The 18,908-nt window shown below is 49.5% G+C and overlaps 1 long non-coding RNA gene across 1 annotated transcript; it reads right to left on the reverse strand.

Moving 5' to 3' along the window:
* Positions 1–323: 323 nt before the first annotated feature.
* On the reverse strand, positions 324–7,954 carry LOC115896865. Its single transcript, XR_004056769.1, has 4 exons — positions 7,857–7,954; positions 5,783–5,891; positions 4,427–4,601; positions 324–1,270 (listed from the first exon to the last, which is right to left on the reverse strand). It is a non-coding gene; the product is annotated as an uncharacterized LOC115896865 (long non-coding RNA).
* Between the last annotated feature and the right edge of the window lie 10,954 nt (positions 7,955–18,908).

The following is an 18,908-nucleotide window of genomic DNA, read 5'->3' on the forward strand; positions in this document are numbered from 1 at the left end:
CCCTTTGGGAAACTTCTTGACTACCCAGCTCTCAGGTGCCCATGGTACACCTGCCAATTAGATTCCTCCTGTGCTGACCGTTCTCTGCTCTGGGTTTGTATCTGTTTCAAGGGTGACTGTCTCATTTAATTCTATAATGTTCACAAAGAGCTCAGCACGATGTCTGGCACATGGTTTAGGACTTGGGAACTGGTGGTCTTCAGTACTCATCTTCTCAGCAGCTTGCGGGGCTCTCTGAGGGCAAGAATTGTGGCTTCTATGTCCCTTCAGTGTGGCTCCAACTCCTGGGAAAGTCCCAGACACATGTGGTGGGGGCAGGGAGAACAGTGGATGGGGCAGTGGGTTGGGGCCCTTACACAGTCAATGCCTCAGCACCCTAAACTCAGGCCCTCTGGTTAGGTCTCTATTAGGGAAATAGCCCGGGGCTGGGTCTGGGGGGTCACTGGACCTTGGTGCCGAACCACAGCTAGGAATGCCAGCATCACTAGCAAGTTCAGCATGGGCCTAGGGAACAAGGCTGCTGGGACCCCTCTGCCAGTGGGGAGGCCTGAGCAGCAGCCAGGCACATTGCCCCCTCCTCACCTCCTTCTCAGCCTTATAATTCCTAAGATTCCTGCTGTTTTTCCAGACCCCAGACCTCCCTGTCTGCAGCGCTTCCAGGAGTGCTGAGCATAGGGGCTCCCAGGCCCACGCCAATGATGCCTCCTTCTTTTCCTTTCCAGGCTAAAATGACTTCCTGAGACCTGGATGTGTATTCACGGCTTCACTGTTCCTGCAAGCTATGGTTGAGGGGTTCTATCCTCTAATGCAGCGGTTCTCAAACTTGAGTGATGTACGCTCAAGTGCAAAAATTAGAGTATTTGATCCAGCAGGTGTGGGGTGAGACCTGAGAACCTACACGTCTAACATGTTCCCAGGTCATGTTCATGCTGCTGGGCTGGAACCACCCTTTCAGATCTAAAGCTTTGATCTGTCCTCCTGGGGCTCAGCCTGTGTCTTCTCTCCTACATTATGGGGAACAGAGAAGGTGGGGGCTCATCTTCTTCCTTCTCTGCACAAGCCCCAAAAAATACTTAGATCGTAGTGACCGTGATGGTGACAGTAGGAAGTCCATATTTGAATTGCCTTTGGCCAAAGGGCATGGCAAGACTTACGTAGGGAAAAGCAGATACAATGTCCTGTCTCCAGCCCATCATAAAAATAAAAACAGATGAAAGCTGGAGAGGATGTTAGAGTACAGTCATGCATCACCTAACGATGGGGACAAATCCTGAGAAATGCATTGTTGGGCAATTTCGTCGTGCGAAACATCATAGAGTACACTTACACAAACCCAGATGGTCTAGCCTGCTATACAACTAGGCTGTGAACCTGGACAGCATGTTAGTCTAGTGAATACTGGAGGCAATTGTAACACAGTGGTAAGTATTTGTATGTCTAACATACAAAACATATGTAAATATAGAAAAGGTACAGTAAAAATATGGTATAAATGAGTAAAAAAATGGTACACCTGGCCGGGCGCGCTGGCTCATGCCTGTAATCCCAGCACTTTGGGAGGCTGAGGCGGGTGGATAACGAGGTCAGGAGATCGAGACCATCCTGGCTAACATGGTGAAACCCCGTCTCTACTAAATACACAAAAAATTAGCCGGGTGATTTGGCGGGTGCCTGTAGTCCCAGCTACGCAGGAGGCTGAGAAAAAAAAAAAAAAAACAAAACGTGGTACACCTATAGAGGGCACTTACCATGAATGGAGCTTGCAAGACTGGAAGCTGCTTTGGGTGAGTCAGTGAGTGAGTGAGTGAGTGTGTGTGTAGGTCTGGGACTTTGCTGTGCACTACTGTAGACCCTATAAACACTGTGCCGTTAGGCTACACTACATTGATTTTAAACATTTCTTTTTTCGATAATAAATTAACCATAGCTTAATATAGCTTTTTTTTACCCTGTAAACTTAAACAATTTTAAAAACTTTTTGACTCTTTTGTAAACACAGCTTAAAGCACAAACGCACTGTATAGCTGTACAAAAATATTTTTTTACACATCCTTATTCTTTAAGCTGTTTTCTGTTTTTAAATTTTTAAATTTTTTTTGTGAAAAATGAAGACACAAACACATACAGTAGCCTAGGTCTATTTGAGGTCAGGATCATTAACATCCACTGCCTTCCACCTCCACATCTTCTGCACTGGAAGGTCTTCAGGGGCAGCAACAGGCATGGAGCTGTCATCTGCTATGATGACAAGGCCTTCTTCCGGATACCTTCTGACGGGCCTGTCTGAGGCTGTTTTACAGTTAACATAAAATTATAAGGAGTATACTCTAAAATAACAATAAAAAGTATAGTAAATACATAAACCAATATCATAGTGGTTTACGATCATTATCAAGTATTATGTACTGTACATCATTGTATATGCTATACTTTTATGTGACTGGTAACATAGTACGTTTCTTTATACCAGCATCACTGCAAACATGTGAGTAATGCATTGCACTACAATGTCACTAGGCGCTAGGAAATTTTCAACTCTATTATCATCTTACGGAACCACCGTTGTATGTGCAGTTCATACATCATTATGTGGTACATGACTGTATAAAACTAAATAGGTAGTTTCATGAGAGAAATAATCAGAAGTTACTACGCTGTTTTAACTGAGCATCAGTGATAACATTAATTTTGATTTTGGAAGTAACCCATGTGAAAAGAACTCTGCAAATTACATAGGTCAGACAAGATAGTAAATGTAGCTTTTCTGGCAGTGTTCTAGAATGTTTATTCAGATTCAGCTCAATCTTGTGGTCAAGCTGGGTCTGACAAAAGATCCTTAAGAGTTCTTTAACACGCTCTACCCTCAAACCAATCCTATGAGGTAGACATTGTCATTCTCATTTTACAGATGAAGAAACAGGCTTAGCAGTTGTATGGTGGATCCTGGATTCCAACAGTCTTTTTACTCCAACTCAGACTTTGGAACCTGAAGTGAGGTGTTTTTTTTTTTTCTTTTTTCACAACACCACAGGTGAATGCTAATTAAGATTCTCCTGAACAATTTCTAGCCAAATCGCAACACATGAGGCTGGATGAAGGCTAGGGCAAGCTCTTCTCTTGTTTGGGGTGTGAACTCCATTGACTTTAGCTGGCCCTGTAACTCATCCAGGCAATAGGAATCTAGCATATGTACCATCAGAAATGACAGATTTGGAAACAGATTCCTATACAGACTTATCTGAGCTTAAGACAGGCAAGATTGATCAGGGTAGTGGATCTACTGTGATCACTTTTAATTGTTCTTCAGCATCTGGCAAAGTGTGTGTTTAAGCAAGCCAGGTATGCTGCTTGCTGCTTGCTCAGAGAGATTAAGGATAGTGCTGCATCCAGCTGGGCCACCCTCAGCCCACCCTGGGCCAGATGGGTATTAAGTAAGGGAAGCATCTGCATCATTTGAGTGTTTGCAGATGCCATATGAATAGACCCCATTGGAAACCAACTGAGCCACAGATGGTGCACCATGGCCTCCTGGAACTGTCATTGGGTCCCAGATTTGTGGTCTGGGTATCATTCCAGCGAAAGTTTATTGCTCCATAAAGAATTTAGGCAGGAAGTGAGATAGATCATGGATTAGATAGTGACGTTTTGAGTTGGAATGGATGAGTGCTGCTGGTGGTAGGGATGAGAATGAAGAAGGAGAAGGAAGGTGGTGGCAGATGGGGTTTTGATGATTGGAGGTGACAGATAGAGGATGGTGACAGCAGTGGTTGGGGGGATGGTGGTACAGGAGATGGACGTTGTAGGAAGCTGGTTATTAGGATGACGGGCTGAGTAGCTCAGGGAACCAGCTGAAAAGTCCAAAGCCAGGGATGGGAATTTGATCATGGTTGGGGGTGGCTAGGGAGGTGAGAGGGTTGCTTGGGGGAGGCATAGATTTCTGATCACCCGCTCCTTCTTCCAAAGGTGCCTGTTGAGGGTATTTACCAAACTTGCCCCAACAGCCCAGCTGGGAGGTCCTTCCTGGCTGAGATTTAGCAAACCTGTTTCCCTAGGAGGCCTCTCTTACCACAACAGACAGATGGGTGCTGATGTCAGCAGCAGTGCAAAGCTGTAAGTCAGCACTAATGGCGGTGGCACCTGAGGGCCAATGGGAGAGAGAGTTCTGCCCAGTTTGGCCTCCTCTGAGACCCATCCCAATGGGAAGACAAGGTAAGAAGCCCATCCTGGGCTTCCTGGCCAGGTTCCCGGAATAGGTGGCAGGTTCATAGTGGGTGACTGGGGCTCAAATTTGGCAGCTCTGGGACATGGGAATTGGAGGGGCTTGTCATGGGCCATCTGGTTTAAGCCTATGCAGAGAAAAGAAAGGCATTAGGATTCCCATTGCCTGGATGAGGAAACTGAGGCCTTGGGAGGAGGAGAGTTGTACTTAAGGTTAGCTGGAGAGGCAGCAGCAGAATCAGGCTCAGAACTTCTTCTGTAATAGCACCTCCATTTGTGTACAAGCGTGGAAGTATGGGACAGTGAGCTCACAAGGACAGGAATCAGCAGACCCAGGCAGCCTGTTTCCTCTTCTGCAAAATGGGAGTGCCAAAAAGTTGCTCCTAGGGTGTGGAGAGGATTAGATGAGATGGGCATAGGTAAAGCACCCTATGAACATTAATTTTCTTTTCCCTACAGATCATTTGTCCTGGGTGGGAGTCTTCAGTGCACCTCAGTGTGTGTTTGTGTGTGCATGAGTGAGTATGCTGTGTGTGTGAAAGCATGCACAAGCCCCTCCGTGTGTGTATGTGTTAGTGTATATGTGAATGTGTGATTTGCAAATCCTAACCGGGCAGCCATTGTGAGGGGAAGCTGCAATGTTTACTGATCTTGGGTGATATTAGACGTTGGAGCCTCTAGGATTGGCCTTGCATGGGCTGAGGTGGCGGGACTGGAGTTGGAGGTGCTCTGGATCCCCTAGGCTGCTGCAAACCCTGAAAGCTGCTGCTCTGGACACCAATAGTGCAGGGCAGGGTTAGGCAGCTCCTGTTAGGGGCTTAGGCAAAGTCATCAAGTGACTCAGGAGTAGGTCTTTAGGAGGTCCCCCTGGGCATTTCTTGGGCAGCCTAGCCAGGGGTGTCTGAGCAGAGATGAGGGAATGGGCTGGTGAAGGCACCGGAGAGAGGAGAGGAAGCAGGGCTTCTCTCTCTGCCTCTTCAGGGCAAAGAATTCTGCTTTCTTTGTAGCTGGAGGTTACCTCACCTACCTCCCCTTGCTCTGGGAAGAGGCCTGAATATAAGTCAAGTCATTTGTGCTAATTGTTGACATTTTTGAGACGTGCCTTCCCTGGGAGTTTGGGGGCCTAGTATGCAAATCTATGCACATTATGTGCCATCAACAGAAAAATTGGAACCTCAGGGAATTGCTGGAGCAGAGAGATTCTCCTTCTTCAGAACCGCTTCTAAGCTGCCTATAATTCCCCCCATTAAATTCACAGAGGCAAAATGTCTTGGATCCTGGAAGGTCAAGGCTGAGGCCAGATCACAATGGCCTTTCAGTCCATGGTTTCACTTTACAGATGAGGAAAGTGAGGCCCAGAGGGGAGGCATGACTTGCTTGAGATTATACAGTCAACGGCAATGCTAGGTTCTGACCTGGCCCAGGATCGTCCAGATTCATTCTTTTACTTAATATGCACAACACACACACACACACACACACACACACACACACACACACACACACAGAGCCTATTCTTCGCATAGTACCCGCAGCTTTATTTTGCTTCACAGCAGTACCTGACCTTGTATGTTTACATTTCCTTCTCCTTCTGCCTGACTAGAATAAAACTCCATGGGGGTGGGAAGTATGCTTGTTTTTTCACATTGTATTCACTGTCATATTGTCAGCATCTAAAATACAGAATGGTGGGATTCATTCATTCATTTGCTGGTCACCTCTCTGATGTGCCCTCTCCATTCCAGACCCTGGTGACACGGAAAAGTGTCAGACTTGGCCCCTGGCTCCTGGCTCAGGTGGCTTCAGGCCCTTTCTTCTGGGACCCAGTTGCCTGCGGGTGGGAGGGATTCCCCCTCACCCAGGTCCCACTGGCGCTGACTCTGGAAGCTCACCCCGGGGGAGGAGAAGCTAGGGATGAGAATTAAGAGTCCTCCCCAAGGAACTCCCAGAGCAGAATCAGGGAAGCCCCCACGGCGCTGAGGAGACTCGGAGTGTGAACACAGTAGCTTGTGACCAGGGAGGTGGCAGCGGGGAGGAAGGTAGAAGCTCATTTGGGAGGCAGGGTGTGGGGACTTGGAGGGGAATCCTGGGAGGAGAGGGTGAGTGGGTACTGTGGAGGCTCTGGGCACTGGGTGTCTAGGGCAGGCTGTGTGGGGTGGGGGGGGCATGAGAGAAAGAACGCTGGCATTTATTGACATTTGGGGTAGGCTGCAGAGTGGGGACTGGCGAAGAAGGGCAAAAGGCCAGACTCCAGTCCCTGCACTTCATATGGGCAGAGTGGCAAGGCATTACATAAGCCTCAAGAAGAGCTTTGATCGAAGGCTTAATTTTCTCATCTGTAAAGTGGGGATAACATGAACCTGGGCATGGGGGCCTGGTGTCAGGAGGGAGGTGAGTCTCATATGAAGTAATCTGTCTGAACGCCCTCAGCCCACTGCTGGACCCCCAAACACAAGCCAGCCTGTCTTCCCAGCCCTTTCTCCCTTTTCCCAGGGTACATTCTCTGGGAAGTGGGGCCCTGTGGCTGCTGCCCTGTGGAGGGGCCAGTCACCATCTTCTCTGCTCCCCAGCCACTGTATGTTCATTTGCCCAAGAGGTTACCCAGTTTCCTCTGTCCTAGTTGACCAGAACCCTCTGGATTCTGTGGGTGCTACGGGTTTTCTGGCCGGGACCCAGGCCTACGCCTTGCTGGGGGCTGTGAGCAAGAGAGCAGCAGACCAGATTTTGCAAGCCTGAAATAGTTTTTGGCCAGGCTGAGGCCAGGAGGAAGGAGGGCATGGCCCCAGGAATGCGGGAGGAATGCCTGGGAGGCCCGTTCCGTCCCCCACCCATCCTCAACTCCCCAGGGGGAAGGAGTACAGGCCTCAGGACTACTGGGCACTGGGCAGAGAAAGGGAAATGGTCTGGGCCCTGAGCATTCCTGGGGCTGGGGTGGTCGCAGGGCCAGTGAACGGGTATGTATGTGGCCTAAGTCTTTCTCCAGACATGAGTATCATCTTCTCCAAGGAGGACACCTGGATTAGACTTCTCTGTCTACTCCATTCAGTCTTTCCCACTTACTTGCCTGTAGCACCAAGGATACATATCTTCATTCCTGTGTCCCTCAGAGTGAGGGTTGTTTTTCTACGTGATGCAGGGCCTCTCTGTCTCCACTGTCAACCTGGGAGCTCCCTGAGGTCAGGGTTTGTGTTTTCCTTTCAGATTGAGAATTCCTTAAGGATTGAGGCTATGAATCTCCCATAGAGTGGAAGCCTACAAATGCTTCCCATGTCCAGAATGGGGTGGAAGTGGAACGACAAGATGCCGTCTCCACCCCCATTCCTTTAGATCCAAGATGGGATCTCCTTCAATCCTGGTTGGAAAGCGGGATAGCCTTCAGAGGGCCAGTTGACTCTTGTGGACCAGACAGCAGCCTATGAAGAGACTTGGCCCTCCCATTTCCATCCATGTGAACACCTGGGGCCCCTATGTGGAGGCCAGAGGAAGCCAGGCCCCCGTTACCCATCTGGACAGTCCACTTAGCTCTGCTGGTACCATACCTTGGGCTTGCCCCCTCTGCATGTGGCCTGGGGTCTATTCCAGGAAGGGGTGGGCAGTAGGGGGTTGAGAGTGGACAGGCCACAGGCTGTTAATGATACCTGCATTTTCCTGGGCCCTATGGTCAGGCCATCACCTTCCCTTTCATGTTTGGCTCTGTCTCAGTGAGCCAGCAGGTGAGGTGGAGGCTAGGTAGGAGGCTAGGTAGTTGCCAAAACTCTGGCAACTCTGGCAGGTCACACCCTGTCCTTTTACGGACATAGCTCTCTGGCCTCCATTGGCAGGACGTCTATTTCTAATTCCCACATACACTTCTAGACCAGCCTCATTTGGGTCAGTCTGTGGTCAGGGTCATGGACAAGCTTACAGGGTTGGGCCAGTCTGTGGCTAGAATTAAGGGTCTGAGATCTGGGTTTAGGGTCAGGCTCTGACCAGGGTTTTGTGTCAGCCTGTTTTCTGGGTTAAAGGGATAAGACTTTGACTAGGTAGGACTAACAGTCAGTCTGTACCCAGGACTAGGGTTAAGTTTATAACCAGAAGTAGGAGGTCAGTCTGTATCCAAGCTTAGGGACCAATCTGTACCCGGGACCAGGAATATGAATTCCTAATTCAGGACTGTACCTAGGATTAGGGATCAGTCTACACCTAGGATTAAGAGCCAGGATTGAGGATCAGACTGTACCCAGAAATGGAATAGTCTATACCCAGAATTAGGGATCAATGAGCATTGAGGGGTAGGCGTGTGTTTTGCACTGAAACTGAACCTATGACTAGGCCACAGAAGGTTACCCTGGCCCAACTGGGCGTACAAGGCAGAGAATACAGTTTGCAGTTTGAAGGGGAAAGAGTTTGATGATCCCTTGGCCATCCTACTCTGCGTACCCACCTGCAGGAGTTACCTGGGGCAAAGTGGGGCACTTCATCACTCCCAGCCTTAGCTTCGACTTGATGAGGCACAAGAAACAGCAGCCTGAGCCCCACAAAGCACGGTGCCTAGGCAAGGTCCAGTGAGTGGCTCAGAGGCAGCATTGCCCAGTTCTACGGCCAGGAAGAATCTTGAGCAACTCCACCACAGATGGCGCTTCTGTTTACACTGCACCTCTCGAAACTCATTCACCAACAGTTCATTCTGCAAATATTTCCCGAATACCTGCCATGCTTTAGGCCAGAGGTTCTCAAAGTTGAGTGCACGGAAGAATCAACTGGGAAGCTTGTGAAAAAGGCTGCCTCCTGGGCCCCCCTCTTGGGTATTCTGGAGCAGAAAGGCGGTAGGAGCTGCCCAGGAATCTGTACTTTTAATAAAGTTTCCTGGTGATTCTGCTGTGGTAGTTTAGGGCCGTGCTCTTGGGACCTGTCCTCAAAAGGCCCATCAAGTTAAAAAGGATTGCAGGAAACACCCATAATGCTGTCTGGTGAGTTCAGCAAGCCGGTGGGCATCTTCCAGGGTATTTGGAACAGAGGGTATGCATGGGTGTTTTCAGAGAAGACCCAAGAAGACCTTGTGAGGAAGCAACAGTGAATTCCTGCCTCCTTTTTGAAGAAAACTTTGTTGTCTTGTTGCAAAAATTGTATGGAACGTACCTGTCTAGCCACCGCAAAGCCTTTTCACATGATTGGCAAGCTAGAATTCCGGCAAGCACACAAAAGATTAGCTCTGAGAGTAGAGGTGTAAAGCAAAACATACTTTTTTTTTGAGATGGAATCTTGCTCTGTCTCCAGGCTTGTGTGCAGTGGCACGATCTCGGCTCACTGCAACCTCCACTTCCTGGGTTCAAGCGATTCTCCTGCCTCAGCCTCCCGAGGAGCTGGGATTACAGGCAGGCGCTGCCATGCCTGGCTAATTTTTTTTTTTTTTAATTAGAACGGGGTCTCATCATGTTAGCCAGGTTGGTCTCGATCTTTTGACCTCGTGATCCACCCGCCTCAGCCTCCCAAAATGTTGGGATTACAGGCATGAGCCACTGCGCCTGGCCGCAAAGCATAATTAATACATTAAATGGGGCAAAGGAAAATAATGCATCTAAAAATGCTGTCTTCATCTAGTGGTAAGGAAGGAACAATGCACGACAGCCATTAGTATTAATAACTCACCAATTGTCTATAAACAGTCATCCTGTAAAGCACTGTTCAAGCAATGCAGTCAGCTTCGTTTAAACCACGGCCTTGTGCTTTGTCCCACTCTCCCTGCATAGTTTCACCTGCTTAGAACTTTGTCTGCAGTTGGTGTCTATGCAGGGCGTGTGAGTGTTTTCATTTCTCGGATATTACCATATTGATTACACTTTTGCAGACAGCACATTTCTCTCTCCGACCTGCTCCTTGGTTAAGAATCCTGGTGCTGAAGCGCTCAGTCATCTTGAGGACCTCACTGAAGGCAGGGAGGTCGTAAAGGATGACTCTCCCCTCTGGGGTTGACCACCATGTGTCATGCTTCTGGAAGGTCCCAGAAATCTTTCCTTATTGAATGTTTCCATTCTTCCCTCTCAAAGTGAACAGATTTCTGGGTCTCTCTGCTCCTTATGGGGCAGGAGCTTGAGGTATTGTGCTGCTCAGAGGTGGAGACAGGACCGGACTATGTCCCAGGAGCTCCTGGAGGCAATACCCTTTCTGGCTGGTCCTGAGATTCCAGATCCTCATGCACAGAGGGCTGGAGGTGACTCTCCATTTCTTTAAGCTGGGCTGTGAGGCACCTGGTCACAGACCCCACAGGAAGTGGATACAGCCAGGAAGTTTTTATGTTTATCCCAGTTCAATTCTACCTTGTTGGTTTCAGCCCAGAGTTTACAGGGAGGTAGGGATTCCCTGGGCTTCTCCAGCTGGTAGGGGACATCCACAGCTCCTCTGGACACTCCCATGCCTACAGAGGCTCCCTCCCCAGGGCATCTCTTCATTTCATTCATTCATTAATTCAACAAACGTTCACTGAACACCCATTGGGCACCCAGTACAGCGCTAGGCACTGGGACCCACAGGTGGAAGGATGGCTCACAGTGTAGACAAGTGGGCGGCACAGAAGCAGATCATTTTTCTCTAGTATGGTACAAGTAGGCCAAGGGATTATAGGGGATAGGAGGGGGATCTGCTTCAGTCTTAGCTGGTCTATAGAAGGCAGGCAAGTCTTCATGAGAGTAGTCATACTTTATCTGAGTTTTAAATTAGAGAAGTGGGGAGTGGGCTGGGGATGTCCTGGAAGAGAATACAGCCTGCACTTAAGCCTGGAGGCTAGAAACCGCATGGCGAGGGCTGCTTTAGAAACCACCTGCTAGGGGCTAGATCCTGAGGTTCAAAGCAGGGAAAGTGTGGGCTCAGGCTGGAGAGGCCTGCAGGGGTGACATCGCAGCAGTGTGGTGGGGAGCTGGGGCCTTATCCTGTGGGTAATGGGGAGCCATAGCAGATTTCTGCTGGAAGGGAATGACCTGGTCAGATCTGTCAGCCTGACACTGTCCAGTAACATCAGTGTCTGATGCATCTTTCCCGTGGCAGTGGGTTCCATGCACTTTTTCTTAACAGGGAGCTCTGGGAAGGCGGGTTGCCAGAAGAACTCGACAGTGTCACAAGTCACTTGTAAAATTTTGGGAAGGGAGAAGGCTTCCAAGACAGACCTGGACTTGGATTTCTTGCTGTTGGAGTTCTGGCAAGGCACTGAACCTACTTAGGCCTCAGTTGTCCTATCTGTAGAATGGGAGCAATCTAATATTTATGACCGAGTTGTGGCACGAATGAGAGAGCCTATATTAGAAACTGTCAGATTGTGTGGTCCAGGAGAGGGTGGAAGCCGGAGCTCATTCCAAGGACATAACTCGGGGGTCAGAGCCTGGTATCCCTGCCCAGGGCCTTAGCACCATTCCCATTGCTGCCTGGGCAGCTGTCAATGACATCCTACCTTGTTTGAGGTCTGATGACAGAGCCTGGGGAGCTATCCCCACTATAAACTGTCAGGCCCTGAGTTTCTCCTGCCAACCTGGTGCCTTGGCCCTGTGTGCCCTACAGCCAGCCAGCCCTCTGCCCCCAGAGCAGGGATGGAGATGAGAAGGGCCTGCCCAGCTTCCTACAGACCTCACAGTTGTGCAAGGCCACCTGAGTCCAAACAAACGGCAAACTTACCTCCTCGCTGGCAGTTGCAAGCATTCTGGCCAGCAGGTGGCCAGGCTGTCACTGCTTGGGACAGCCAGGGCCCAGGTCCTAGAAAAGGCCTGCCTGACCAGGAGGGAACCTAGACTCATGTCTGTGCTTGACAGGATGGAAAGAGCTCTAGGCAGAGAGTCAGGAATCCTGAGTTCTAGTTCCCTTACCAACTTCTGAATTGGTACCAACTACTTCCCCTACCAACTCACTGTGGAACTTAGGGCAGGTCCCTTCCCTTCTTTAGGCCTTAGTCACCTCAGCTGAGCCTGAGGAGTTTGGTTACGGTTGTCCAGGGTGCCTTCTCTCTTAGTGTTCTGGGAGTCTGAGTTGCTGTCACCTGGAGGCTCTGGAGAGGTTGTGCATCCTTTCCCTAGCCTTGGGACAAGGGGCATGCCAACCCCTCTTCATTCATTCAGTATCAGCTCCAACATCAGAGAGCAAACTACAGGCAAGAGAACAACTATGTTTGGTTAAACATGACCTGTGTAAAAGTGAGGAAGATCTTTTTGGCTCTGACTTGGAAGCTTCCAGTTGCTACTTCATTTATTCATTCAATGAAATTGAAGAATAAATTCAGTTCATTCATTTGTTTAACAAATCTTATGGGGCACCTACTGTAAGCCAGGCAGTGTGCTAGGACCTGGGATTTGATGGTGAACCAGGTAAGTAGGGACCTAGTCCTTAGTAGAGCGTACAGGCAGCCCTTTTTTTCCTGGGAAGCTGGGATACAGCTGGCCCATGGGTAGTGGTGATAATAAGCCCAAGAACCATTGGGACCTCTGTCCATCCCAACGGTGTAGAGAGCCCTGTCCTAACTACTGAAGGGGAAGTGGAGGTGAGAGCAAATGCATCCTGGCCCCCAGGAAGCTCCCATGCTGTGCAGCTCCCTCCTTTACAGCAGGGAGGAAAGCCAGCTGATGCCTCGGGGACCAGTAGAAGCCATGTTTCAGCAAGCATAAGCCAGGCCCTAACTCAAAGGGCTCTGGTGAGGGCAGCCTGCAGTTCCCAAGGAGGAGCCATTTCCTCCAGGGCCTCTTTCCTGGCTTTTGGGCTAATTCAGTATTCAGTGAGAAGGGGGTACAGATCAGGGGTTGGGAGAATGGCAGATGGACATGGAACCATACCCCTTTGGGTCTGGGGGAACTGTCGGTGGGAGTGATCATGCCCTGGGAAGGCTCTGGGTCTTTCCAGAACCTGGGAAGGTGGAGCAGGTCTGCCCTGGCCCACATGAGCCATTGACCCCTTGATGTTCCCACAAGCAGAGCCCTACCCCAACACCTAGTAGAGGCAAGGATGTTAGCAGAGGGCTGTCCTGCCCCGGGGGGCTTGGCCCACGAGGGGGTGCCTTGAATAAGGGTAATGGGGATCTGGATCAAGCTGCCCTCCCTCTATGCTCATGGCCAATTCAGCCATCTGCTCTCGCTGCCTGGCCTTCCAAGCTCCCAGGGAAAGGATGACGAGGCCCAGGACAGGCATCTTGCCTCTGCTTTCCCCAAACTCCTTCCACCAGACTCCTGCAAAAGTCTAGAGGGGCAAATACTGAAGGCCCCCTTCTCTTTTTTTGTCCCCTCCCCATTACTTATCTTTCAATAATCCCCATCTTACTTAGGCCCCTGCTGAGCTTGGCTTTTGGGGCAGTTTTAGACAGCATATTTACTATTCTGTCAATGTTAGCTAAACTGATGTAACTTGGGGAAACTGAGTTCCAGAGGGAAGACAAGGGCTTGCCAAAGTTCATTCATCCAGCCAGGGCTGAGATGGGACCGGAACCCAGCTTTCCTCAGGTCCCCAGGCTGGCTTCCCACAAAACTCTAGGCAGGACCAGCTGGAAAACTCGTGGTGCCTACTGCAAAATGAAAATGCCAGACCGTTTGTTCAAAAACAAATAATTTCAAGATGGTGACAGTAGAACATTAAGCCAAGTGTGGGGCTCTTCTCAACCTGAGCCCAAGCCGCGGTCCGTGAAGCTGGCCCTTATTACCCTAGGGCTGGGGAAGGACAAGAGGGAGACCCCCTGCTAGATCGCTCCTGGGCGGTCAGAGGGCACGTGCCTCACCACTGGAAGGTTCCCTGAGCCAGCCAAGCCCTTCCTATTGCCAAGATGGGTAAAACCACAGTTTAGGGATCCCTCTGGCCCAGTCACTGTGGTACGATGCCAGGCCTCCAAAAGATAGGGGCAAGACAGACTCAGAAGTGTATCTTTAGAGCGGCTAACTGCCTTAAACATCCCCTGCTGGAAAGTTCTTGGGGGCCTGGGAGGGATTGGAGGTGCAGCCGCCGCCACCAGCAAGGGCTCCAGGCTGAGTGATGAGGGAGGTGCAGAGGGGAGGAGGCTGCACAGTTCCTACCACCTTATGCAAGAGGGAGAACAAAGGGGCTTTGCTGGGAGGTATTAGAAGATTAAGTGGCTGAGTCCAGGACAAACTCAGCAAGCCCCTTGGGACCTGAATTAGCAATAGCAACTGAAAGCAGGGAATTAAAGCTCCTGGCTGTCGAGCAGAGGCCCCCCACCCCCTTTAGTCTCTGCTTGGGCCTCCTCAGAGAGCTAATCTGCTGCCCTGCCTGAGTTCCTGCCTGGGGCCTGTGTGAGGGGCCATCCCTTCCACCCAGAGGCAACTGGAGCCTTCCTGGGGAAGGAGCTGCCTGACCTCTGACCCCTGACCTCTGGGCACAGGCTCCGAGCAGGCTGGGTGGCCCAATTTGGACTCAGAGCCGAGGCCAGCCTCTCGACTCCACAGCTGGCTGAGCTATGAGTTTGAGAGAAACCACTGCTCCTCTCTGGGCCTCTCCTTCCTGCTAATAAAGTGGGGATCTGGGGCCATGGACTCAATGGCCACCCCAAGGAGTCCTTGAACTGGTTCCATCAGGCATCAGGGAAGCCTCCTCTCAGTCACGTGAAGCCTGATGGACAGGAGTGACCCTATCATAGCTGGGACTTTGAAATGTTAAGTTGATGGATGTGTGATCAGTCCAAACAAAGGAGAAATTCTTCAAGTTCCCACAGTCTAGTCCCCACGGACCTTCCCGGTTCCGTCTCTTAGTGCTTCCCATGTTATAGTTTTTGCCGCAGCAACAGCAAGCTGCACGTGCACTGCGATCTCCTCCCTTTGAACCTTTGCTCCTGCTCTTCCCATGTCTGGAATTCCCTTTCTGGGCTTACGCTTCATTTCTCAAGGTCCCCTCTGGCAAGGCCCCTGGAATCCTCCCTCAGGCCCCGCCTCACTCTGTCGGTGCATTGACCAATGTAACAGTATGCTTTGTGTCTGTCTTTCTCTTCTGAGAGACTGCAAACTTCTTGACAGCCAGGGCCTCGAATCACCAGCCTCAGCACAACTGCTGTTGCATCGCAGGTGCCCGGCCAACATGGGACCTGGGCCCAGAAACACAGGGGTGGCCCGACACCTTCAGCGCTCATCGTGTCTAGGGGAGATGAGGATGACATGGCAGCAGTTATTGAACTGCCTGTGTGTTGATGGCAGAGGTGAGAATTATTACAGGGCAACATGAAAATATAAACTGGGGGGCAGTCTGTAAGTAAAGATGTCCCAAAGAGATTTGACGTGAAGGTGGTGAAGAGCATTCCAGGCAGAGAGAACCAAAGACCAAAGTGGGAGTGGGGAGAGGGGGAGCAGAAGCTGGGAGTGGCTGAGAGGGTGGGAGCTATGGCTGGGGTGGGCAGGCCAGCCCTCATATGCTGTAGAAGAGATTTTAGACCTTATTCCAAGAGCAATGCAAAGCTAGCTATTAAAGGGGTTTAGGCGGCGAGTGAGCGGGGTGATGAGATTTGCATTTCTAAGAGATCACTTTCGCTGCAGCGTGGAGAGTGGATTAGGAGGGACAAGAGGCTATTGCGGTCATGAGAGGAGACAGAGAGGGGATGGACAAATTGAGAGATTCAGGGTCGGAGCTGACAGAACTTGAAGACTGACCGGATTTGTAGGGAGAGGGAGAAGGAAGTGGGGCTCTCCAGTTACCAGCTCGCTCCTCACAAGGGGCAGTGGGTGGTGCTGGTCAGACCAATGTGTGTGTATTATGTACTGTGGACCATGTGAGCCGTGGCATGGGCAGGTGTGGCTACAGCCAGTCTTCCGCTTCGGAGCAGCCCTCTTAACTGAGCTCCAGGGGATGGGAGTGAGGCAAGGCTGCAGCTGCCATGCTGTCCGCCACTGTCAGAGTGCCAGGACACCTGTAGGTATGTGTGGGAGGATACAGAAATCCACGTGGCATGGATATTACCCATGACCCCAGACTCACAGCTCTATTCACACACTGGCTTAGATATAAACATGGGCCATGTGCACATACCGGACATCCAGATTTACATAGCACATGCCCCAGACAAACACATATTTCCATGTGTACACAGAGCTATTAATGATGACATAATAATAACCAACATTAATTGGGTGCTTGATATGTGCCAGGTATTATTTTAAACCCTTCATATGAATTGCTGTTTAGCCTCACAACAACCGTGTGGAACATAAAAATTATAATCTCTGTTTAGAGATGAAGACGCCAAGGCCCAAAGAAGTCACATATCTTGCCCAAGGTCATGTGCACAGCAAGTAAGGGGCAGAAGTGGGATTTGAACTCATGCAGTCTTGCTACAGAGTCTAAGCTCCTTGTTACTACACCATTTAGTGTATTTACCACTGATGCTCAGCTGCTGCCTGGTACACAATCCCACAGAAATGCACCAATATCAACAGGGTGTGCTGATAGTAGGTATATGTGTATATCATGTGTGTACTCCCAGGCATGTACACGTGGGTGCCTAAATATCATACAGTGCATACTGTACATAATACACATACACTTATGATCAAGGCAAAAATGACTGCAGAGCTATTATGGGTGCACACATATGTACATTCATCTACATGCAGTATACATATTCAGTTCACACATGTACATATGTATGCATATGTATGCATATGCAAGCACATATGCAATAACATGCACACAAGGCAGTATGCACTCATGCACACATATGCATGCACACTCCACACAGATGCAGAATGCATGCAGTAGACATACTTGCACACTAGCACACACACATGCAGCACACTCGAGTCCATGTGTACACACACAGTAACATGTACACACAGCTCACATGCATTATGTACACTTTCTCATTTGTGTAGTACACACATGTTCGTATATGCAACACACAGGTGGTTCACACTTGCAGAAGCATGTGCACACGTAGGCAGTACACACAAACACTCTCACCCTTTCTCACATAGGGCAATTTATGACCGTTCAAGCTCATGTCCGGACTTCCCATTAACATTAATGAGGTGATGTCGCCTGGGTATTTGGAAACACTTGTCCTGCAGGGGCGGGGGTAGAGGGTGGCAGTGAAACGGAGAGGACAGGGAGGCCATGGTCACAGAGGAACAGCTAATTATCCGGCTGACCAAGGTTTGATTGTTTTTCCCACGCCTTTCCCCAGTGTCCCCAACCCAAGGCCAGGTTCTGGCTGTACCAGAGGGTGTTGGGGGCAGGGAGCAGGGATAGGACAGGGGAGGGGAAAAGGGGGACAGGAGAAAATGATGGGGGCAGGTGGTGAATGACCCAAATTTCGGTGTCATCTCCTCCCTCATCCTTTTTGCCTGGAGCTATCTGAATTGTTTCCTGAAATGGTTCAAAATTCCTAAAGGGTTGTGTCTCTGTGGCCCTTTTCTCCCCACAATCCTTGGCAAGAACCTTCTATCAGAGTCAAATTTGACATCTATGTTTCAGGAGCTTTTATTTGCTGACCCAGGGGCCATAAAAGGAGTCCTGATCCCACGCTACCACCTCAATATCTAGCACAGTACACAAAGGTCATCCCTTCTTTTCTTCATTCATTCTCTTAGTCAATATTTATTGACCTGGAGACACTGTTCTTTTTTTATTTTATTTTATTTTTTATTTTTATTATTATACTTTAAGTTCTAGGGTACATGTGCACAATGTGCAGGTTTGTTACATATGTATACATGTGCCATGTTGGTGTGCTGAACCCATTAACTCGTCATTTACATTAGGTATATCTCCTAATGCTATCCCTCCCCCTCCCCCCACCCCACGACAGGAGTATGTGATGCTCCCCACCCTGTGTCCAAGTGTTCTCATTGTTCAATTCCCACCTATGAGTGAGAACATGCGGTGTTTGGTTTTCTGTCCTTGTGATAGTTTGCTCAGAATGATGGTTTCCAGCTTCGTCTATGTCCCTACAAAAGACAGGAATTCATCCTTTTTTATGGCTGCATAGTATTCCATGGTGTATATGTGCCAATTTTCTTAATCCAGTCTATCATTGATGGACATTTGGGTTGGTTCCGAATCTCTGCTATTGCGAATAGTGCTACAATAAACATATGTGTGCGTGTATCTTTACAACAGCATGATTTATAATCCTTTGGATATAAGCCCAGTAATAGGATGGCTGTGACCTGGAGACACTGTTCTAAGCAGCTCAGCAACTCCTCAGGTCTCCTTAGTCTATGTAAAACCTTTTCCAAGCAGAAGTGAGTGAGTGTGGGCTTACCACGAACACCTCAGTTAGAGAAATGCCTCCCAAACCTTTTGGGCATTAAAATAACAATGGGAAATGACAGTAATATAAGCTCCGTAAAAGGAAATTGCCTTTGCACACCTCTTCCCCACTTGCAGAAGTGTCTTCCACATACCTGATTCATCTGAACACACAGCAGTCCTGTGCAGTTAGCAGGGCAGATACCATTCCTATTGCACTGATGCAAAAACAGGCTGAGAGAGGAGAAGTTTGCCTGTGGTCATGTGATTAGCGAGGACCAAGGTTGAGGCTTGAATCAGCCACTTCTCTGTGAATCACATGTTTTCATTTCTTCATGGAACTTCCTCCCGAAACATGAAATGAATTAGACTTTCTGTGCTTCTGGGGAATATTCTGATCTGAGATGCCTGCATCTCAGATGCCAGGGACTCATTGATCTGAGTGATAGGGTGGAAGGTGGAGGCTGTGGTCCTCAGCCACAGATCAGGAGCTCTGGGAGAAA

The sequence above is a fragment of the Rhinopithecus roxellana genome, chromosome 4 (assembly GCF_007565055.1).
Source record: "Rhinopithecus roxellana isolate Shanxi Qingling chromosome 4, ASM756505v1, whole genome shotgun sequence".
In the NCBI taxonomy this organism is placed as follows: Eukaryota; Metazoa; Chordata; class Mammalia; order Primates; family Cercopithecidae; genus Rhinopithecus; species Rhinopithecus roxellana.